Genomic DNA, 7,853 nt, shown 5'->3' on the forward strand with positions numbered 1-7,853 from the left:
ATCTCATTGCCTTGGCATTGGCTGCCCCTGATGCCTGCAATGCAATCCCTCCTTACCTCCATCTGTCAGATTCCTAGTTCCCTTCAAGACTTGGTGCGGGTTCTACCTTATAATGAAGCCTTTCCTGACACCCCCGCCCTGCTTGCTATTGCTCTATCCTCCCCCCATTATCTGGTATCTATTTTGTATCTCTTTCTATATGTACATGTATGTTCATCTCACCTACTCAACCTCAAAAGAATGAAGCTTCTGAAGATCAGGGATTATTTCAATTTTGACATTTCTAGCATGTAGTAGAGAAAGATCTGGTCTCAGAGACAGGAAGACCTGAGTTCAAGTCTTACCTCTGATACAGACTGGTCACTGTCTAAGACCCTAAATGTGTGGAGCTGCTTCAGTGGAGGAGCCTTCCTCACCTGGGAGTTACCTATACTAATGGAATCCCAGATCTGGTCCCTATCTGCTTAACACAATGCCTGGCACAGAGTAGAGCTTGTTGACTGAGCAACTGAATAAATTACTTTACCAAGTCTTCCTGGGGCTAGCAGGGTGCTTCTGGTCCAATGAATAGGGACCCAAACTTTGGTAGAGAACTGAGCAGGAATTCTTTCTTTGTAATTGGATAAGCTATCTTCAGGTCAAAAAGTATCATCAGAGAACTGGTCTGTTTTCAACTCTCCATTCTATTAGAAAAAAAAAATTAGAGAGAAAGTAGAGAAATAGAGAATAGAAAAATAGAAAAAAATATAGAAATTGTAGAGAAGTCAGAGGAGTGTTTCATAGGGTGCATATTGCCCAGCTAGGGTTTCACTTGGAAATGGAAGCTGGGCCATCCTGCACCCATAAAAAAAAAACAAAACAGCTTAATATCCCTCAAATATGTATTTAGCGACACTCAAAATAGTTTTGTTTACCCAAACGTCACTAATGGCTGCTTTGGAATGATGACAGCGGCAAGTGTAAATACAGCTTTTGGGTCGTTTTCAATGCATCTTATGCACCCAACAGACCATGGAAGTTTCTTCAGGGACCAGGATTTCCTTGAAGCCCTATACATTGCTTGGTGGATGGGAGAGTCCTGAGGGCTTTTCCCAGAGTCTCACTGGACAGCCTTCCTGGGTGCCCTGAGCAAAACTTTTCCAGGGAAGTTGTAGTCAGCCGAAGTAAATCTGAATATCAAACACTTAGAAGCCAAATGTTGATTTTTTTTGTGTGTGTGTGGCATGTAGAGAGAGTTTGCTATCATTCTTCATGGACAATAAATAGAAAAGAAGGGAATAAGTGAAACATCATGAGGTATAGTCTGAGTCCAAGTTAAATAGAGCACTCAGCAAAGCCAAGGGATGGCTGGAGCATCTTAAAATACTTGGTGTCAATATGACCCATAAGGATGGGACACCCTGGAATTATCCTGTTGAATAAGAATTGAATGAGAAAGTATAAGCCATATCCCTCTCTACTTTAGTGCTCAAAATTTAACTCACTTTGACGGATGATGAAAAACTTCATTGAGAGGTGGTAGACTATGGGTGTGGTGCCTTGCATACCCTCTCTGACCCATTTCATTTCCTTTATCTGTTGGTTTGGCTTAGCCGTCATCCTTGGTTATAAGGAGGAGGCAGTATTTCATTGTGGATAAAGTCAGGGGGAAAGAAAGTGACAGACATTTGAAAAGAAAATCCAGTTCCACTTTCCAAGCCCAATCCAAGTCCCACACCCTCCAGGAAACGTTCGCCGAGTTCTTCAGGCCGCAGTGATCTCTCCTGGCTCTGAACCCTTGGAGTAGTAATTGTCCATACCACTCCCCAGGCACTTAGGCTATACAGGATTGCCTTCTTCTCTTAGTGAACTTTTCATGGATGTTGGTTAGTGTCACAGTTTCTTGGGGTTTATGAGCATTCTTTGCTTTATGGTTACTCCCAGGTTCATGATACTCTCAGGCTTCTTTTGCCCACACCCATTGGCAAGTTCTTATTCTTTTTAAATTCAATTGTCTTTGCTACACTTATTGTTCAGTTGCTTTTCAGCCTTGTCTGACTCTTCGTGACCCCATTTGGGGTTTTGTTGGCAAAGATACTAGAGTGATTTGCCATTTCCTTCTCCAGCTCATTTTACAGATGAAGAAACTGAGGCAAATAGTGTGAAGGGATTTGCTCAAGGTCATACAGTGTCTATTTGAACTCAGGGAGAAGAGTCTTTTTGACTCCAGGTCTGGCATTCTATGCACTGCTCCACCTAGCTGTCCGATCAAATCACTTAGATTTCATATTAGTAGTAAGGAATGATTTATTTAAAATAAGCAAAGGTCCTTTAGAACAATATCATTAGCTGTGTTTCTTCAGAGCACTGGCTTAGTAAATGGGGAGACCTTTATATCTCTGAATTTCGAGAGGTAGAGGATGGGCAGAGCACTCCCCTGGCACTCCCATCACTAGGGGACAATGAGAAAGCCTTGAAGCGCTGGGGATGGGCCTCTGTTGCAAATGCAATGATGACAAAAATGATAGCTAGCATCGACCATAGTACTGGAAGACTTGAAAAGCACTTTACATATGTGATCTTGTTGTCTGCTCACAATCACCCTGCTATCATTATGCCCATTTTACAGATGAGAAAACAGAAACAGGTAGAGGTTAAGTGACCTGCCCAAGGTCACATGGTAAGTGTTTGAGGCTGGATTTGACCTCAAGTCTTCCTGACTCCAGAGCCAGTGCTCTATCCACTGGGACACCAACTACCTTAAACTTGTGGGAGGAAATGGACAAGAGAGGCACAAGATGGGCAGACTTGGATCTACACTGTTGGAGGGAATATATGAATCTGTGATATCACAGACTCACTGGTGTGTCTGAATGTTACGATATGCCATACGCCGTCATAAATATGGGACAACCCCAATCCAAAGAAAAATGCCCCTTTGCTTTCATGGAACTTATATTGTAATATTTGTACCAGATGGGATCATTGATGTGGTGCTGGAAGGGTCTCAGAGTCTGATCGAATCCCAGTCTAATCCCTTAATTTTACAGATGAGGAGATTGAGGCCCAGAGAATGTCTTGCCCATGATCACCTAGGTTTAATACCTAAAACTTAATTTATTTAAACCCTTATCACTAGGTATTAAATGGCAGAGTCTGCATTCAAACCTACATTTTCCTGCTCTATCACATTGCCTTTCTGTTCACATGGAGATGCATACAAAGTCATATATATGTATAGAGATAGAGATATAGGGTGATAACCTTATTGGGGAAAGTTTTAGCTGCGGGGTGGGCTTCCCATTGGAGGTGACCTTTGAACTGAGTCCTGAAGGAAACCAAGGTTTCCAAGAGGTACAAGATGGGAAAGAAACAGGTGATGCTCATTGAAATAGGAACTTAGTCAGTGCTGAGAAGAGTTGAGCTGTGAGTAGTCAGGTTCAGATGTGAAGCCAGCCAAGGAGAGCCCCGACCTGAAGGATTGAAACCAGAATAAAAAAAATAACAATAGTAAAAGAATTCCCTTCTATCAGAATCCTTCTCATCTCTCAAAGCATGGTTCAATAGATACTTCCTCCATGCAGCCTTCCCTGATTACACACCCCAAGTCAAACACAGTGAGAGACAATCAGAGTAGAATCAGCAACAATGGATGGTAGGTATAAAGAGAGAAAGCCTTTCTTACACGTAGAGTTGTCCCAAAGTGGAACAGACTGTCTCAAGAGGTGGAGCTTCCTCCTCAAGCAGACAATCCATGACCAATCACTTGTCTGTCATGATAGGCAGTGGGAATTTTTATTCATGGATTGGGCTTGGTCACTGAGTCTTCTTCCAACTCACAGATTCTGTTGTAAGGGAATTTGTGGCATGATTCCAAAACACCATACTGTCCAGGGTTAAGCCACCCGGAGAAGGTTGGTTTCCTGAGAAGTAACACAATCCTTATCTTTAAAGAACTTACGTTCCATTGAAGGCTATGACAAACACACCAATAACAAACAAAACTCAACATTCCATAGGCTGTGCTCTAGCCAGGTCAGACCATGGGGATCAATGTGTCCTTCTGGTTCTAAATTTCCACAGAACACTTTTTCTGAATAGCTCCTCCCACCCCTCACACAGCACCATATAATCTATCACATTTATTGGTGTTCCTGTTACATAAACCAAGGGAGTATAAGCCCCACAAGGGCAGGAACAGTGTCATTTTTGTCTTTACCTATTTATGTCATCGGCAGAGTACTTTCCCAAGCCTTATCCTATTTGATCTTGAACCACTTCCACACTCATTTATCCAATGCCTTCTCAGAATCTCCTAGGGGAGGTTCAAAGATCAAAGAAGACACAATTCCTGCCTTCAGGGAGTTTACAGTCCAGTGGAAGGTAGGGGAATGGTAACAATAAACATAAAGACAGTTCTCATATTTAAAGGACTTTCTGGTTTACAAAGTACTTTCCCTGCAACAAGCATGGGAAGTAGGCAGACAGGAGCAGGAAGGGTGTTATTATCTGAGGGTGTTGGTTGACTCAGAAGTCTCTTTCTGTTCTTATATTGGGAGATTCTATGAGCTCTGTTTTACAGATGAGAAAACAGTGGCAGAGGGAAAGGAAGTGACTTGTCCAAGGTTTCAGAACATAGAAGTCTCAGAGCAAACTCAGAGGTCCTGTGCAGAGACTGCGGTAGAATTAATGCGGCCATATCTTCATGAATTCTTAACATCTGCGTATGAAGATTATGACATAGTTATTTGGTCTGCTACAAATATGAAGTGGATTGAAGCTAAGATGAAGGAGCTGGGAGTAAGTACAAATACTAACTATAAGATCACCTTCATGTTGGACAGTGCTGCTATGATTACAGTGCATACCCCAAGAAGAGGCCTAATAGATGTAAAACCTCTTGGCGTTATATGGGGAAAATTTTCAGAGTTTTACAGCAAAAAAAATACCATTATGTTTGATGATATTGGAAGAAATTTTCTTATGAACCCACAGAACGGATTAAAGATAAGGCCTTTTATGAAAGCTCATCTAAATAGAGATAAAGATAAAGAACTTTTAAAGTTAACCCAATACCTCAAGGAAATAGCAAAACTAGATGACTTTTTGGAACTGAATCACAAACATTGGGAACGGTATCTCTCAAAGAAGCAAGGGCAGTAGTTCTAAGATGCTTGCATTTAACCGAAGATAATTGAGATCTATGGACCTTTCCTTGCTTTTTGCTAGATATTATGATGATAGTGCTGGACACTGAAGCAAACACCAGACTGACTGACTGCTTATACTTGGTCTTCCAGTTTTTTTTAATTTTATTTTGTATTTTTTTGAAGATCACAGCAATAAGCTAAAAAGAAAAAAAAATTCCAGTTTCTTTTTCTTATATATACTTCAATGTTACTATTTAAAAATAATACCTACTTCTGCACTGCTACCAAGGTATTATTTGTAAATGTTTTGTTTTGTTTTTCCCCACAAAAATGGAGGAAAATATATTTACCAATTTTCCTAATGAAATCATTCAGTATCTTTGGAAACAACTTCAGCCTTTAGGTTTTTGGTTCATGAAATCTCCAAAGACTAAAACATGTCTTGAAACTGGAAAGCAAGATTTTATTTTATATTTTTAAGACCAAAAAATTTGTGCCAGGAGCCAATTTTGGTGTCCTATTTTATATTACCAAGGTTCTCCATCTTTCTGTCTTAGACACAGTTTTCCTTCCTTGTTCCAATATTTAGATTTCTAAATACAAACTATCTCAGTTTGGTTTGTATTTGTGTGTCAGTGTTTCTTTGTGTAAGAGTGGAAAGCACCAGCCCTAAGGCAAATGTGCTGTATTGGGAAGAGGTGGATTCCTGGAAAATAATTACTGACAAACAAAATTTGAAGGGAAAAAAGTCCAGCTGCATTTGATGGCTGAGTAGAAGCATTTCTGCCTAAAATCCATTGTCATAAGCAGTTTAAAAGCACTAAATTTCAAATAGGACGTCACAGATTCATCCCTAGTAAAGCATGAACAAAAGCCCTTGTTCTGTTCTAGTTAAACCTTGTCCAAGTGCAAACACTATGTCTCAATTGAAATACCTAGCCATACAGTTTTCAAAAAGTCATTTACTTGCGATGCTTAAGCCTGCACTATAGAAGTGTGATGTGACTGCTGTTTTGCGTTATTGACAGTGTTACATTATACAGTTCTTGTATTTGAAAGAAGTCCAAGCCTTTCAAATAAACATGGTATATATTGTTCTTAAGGGACTATAGCAGTGGTGTAAATAATAAATACCTTTTCTTAAAACATTGGATATTTGTTTTACGTAGTCTTGTGTGTTTTGCCTTTTTTGCCACATTATACAGAAACATTAACATCAGGTCATGACCTCTTGAAAAACAATTAAATTTTTGTGATTTAAAAAAAAAAAAAAAACTCAGTTTGTCTCCATGTCCCTCTTGATTCCAAAGGGAGTGCCATTTCTACTATGGCACACTACCTCTGCTGTAGAATGATCTACAGCAAACCTCAGTTAGTAGTCAATAAACATTTTTTAAGCACCTACTGTGTGTAGGCAGAAGACTCAAAGAAAGGAAAAACAGGAGACATGGGTTCTAGGCCTACTTTTGCCTTTCACTTGTGTTGTTCAGTCGTTTCTGGTATGTATGACTCTGTGACCATATTTGGAATTTTCTTGGTAGAGAGACTGGAGTGGTTTGCCATTTCCTTTTCCAGCTCATTTTACAGATGAGGAAACTGAGGCAAACAGGGTTAAGTGACTTGCCCCATGTCATGCAGATAGTAAGTGTCTGAGGCCAGATTTGAACTCTAAGAGATGAGTCTTCCTGAATCCAGACCTGGCGCTCTACCCACAATGCCGCTGACCTTGGGCAAATCATTCTCTCTAGGATTGATTTTCCTCCTCTATCAAATGAGGGGGCTGAATTGAACAGGCTGAAGGATCTTGTTCAGTTATGATGTTGCATGTTCTGGATTCAAAGCTCCTTTTTATTCATTGCATTCTGTGCATTATATTTTGAAGACAGTGTCAGCTCTGATATTTGATCATCTGTATTCAAAGATCCCTTTCAACTTTGACATTTTATGGCTTATGTTAAAAAATGTTTTCTAGATCTGACCATCAATGGTTTTGACACTCTGGGAAATTGTCCCAAAGTGTTACATAAAGCAATGTAAAGTAAATGTGCTTGCCCTCTTTCCCCCCTCCCCATTTAGTATTTTATTTTCCCCCCAGGTACATGTACAAACAATTTTTAGCATTCGATTTAAAAATTTTGAGTTCCAAATTCTCTCCCTTCCTCCATCCCCATCTCCCACCCCCCACTGAGAAGGCAAAAAATTCAATCTATGTTATACAAGGGTAGTCATGCAAACCATTTGTGCGCGTCCTCTTTTAATTATTTCCTATTTATCTCATATATAGTTTGCTTTGTACACCTTTGTTTGTATGTCTCCCCCACCGGATTATGGCTCCCTTAAGCACAGAGACTCTTTTGCTTCTTTTTGTATCCCCAGCCCTTTGCACAGTGTCTGGAACATAGTAGGTGTTTAACAAATATTTTTTCATTGATTGGTTATTCAGTTATCTTCGTTGGCTGACAGGTGGTACTGCCAGCTTGAGCCTGCCAAGATCACTGCACATGCTTGAACTGTACCCTACCAAGTGTCCATGCTCAGAACCTTCTAGTTGCCTTATCTGGGCTTTCTGTCTGGAGATATGACTATCTATAATAATTCATGAGTCATCCCCCATCCTATTGAGATTCTAAATCAGCTTATTAAGTGATTTGAAAGGATTACTCACACAGAGGGATTTAGGAAATTCTTTCTTACAAAGAAAATGAAATGAATGATGTTGACTTT

At 40.0% G+C, this 7,853-nt stretch overlaps 1 pseudogene; it reads left to right on the forward strand.

Moving 5' to 3' along the window:
* Positions 1-1,291: 1,291 nt before the first annotated feature.
* On the forward strand, positions 1,292-6,280 carry LOC140520471 (ubiquitin-like domain-containing CTD phosphatase 1 pseudogene; annotated as a pseudogene).
* Positions 6,281-7,853: the final 1,573 nt, after the last annotated feature.

The sequence above is a fragment of the Notamacropus eugenii genome, chromosome 1, assembly GCF_028372415.1.
Source record: "Notamacropus eugenii isolate mMacEug1 chromosome 1, mMacEug1.pri_v2, whole genome shotgun sequence".
Lineage (NCBI taxonomy): Eukaryota > Metazoa > Chordata > Mammalia > Diprotodontia > Macropodidae > Notamacropus > Notamacropus eugenii.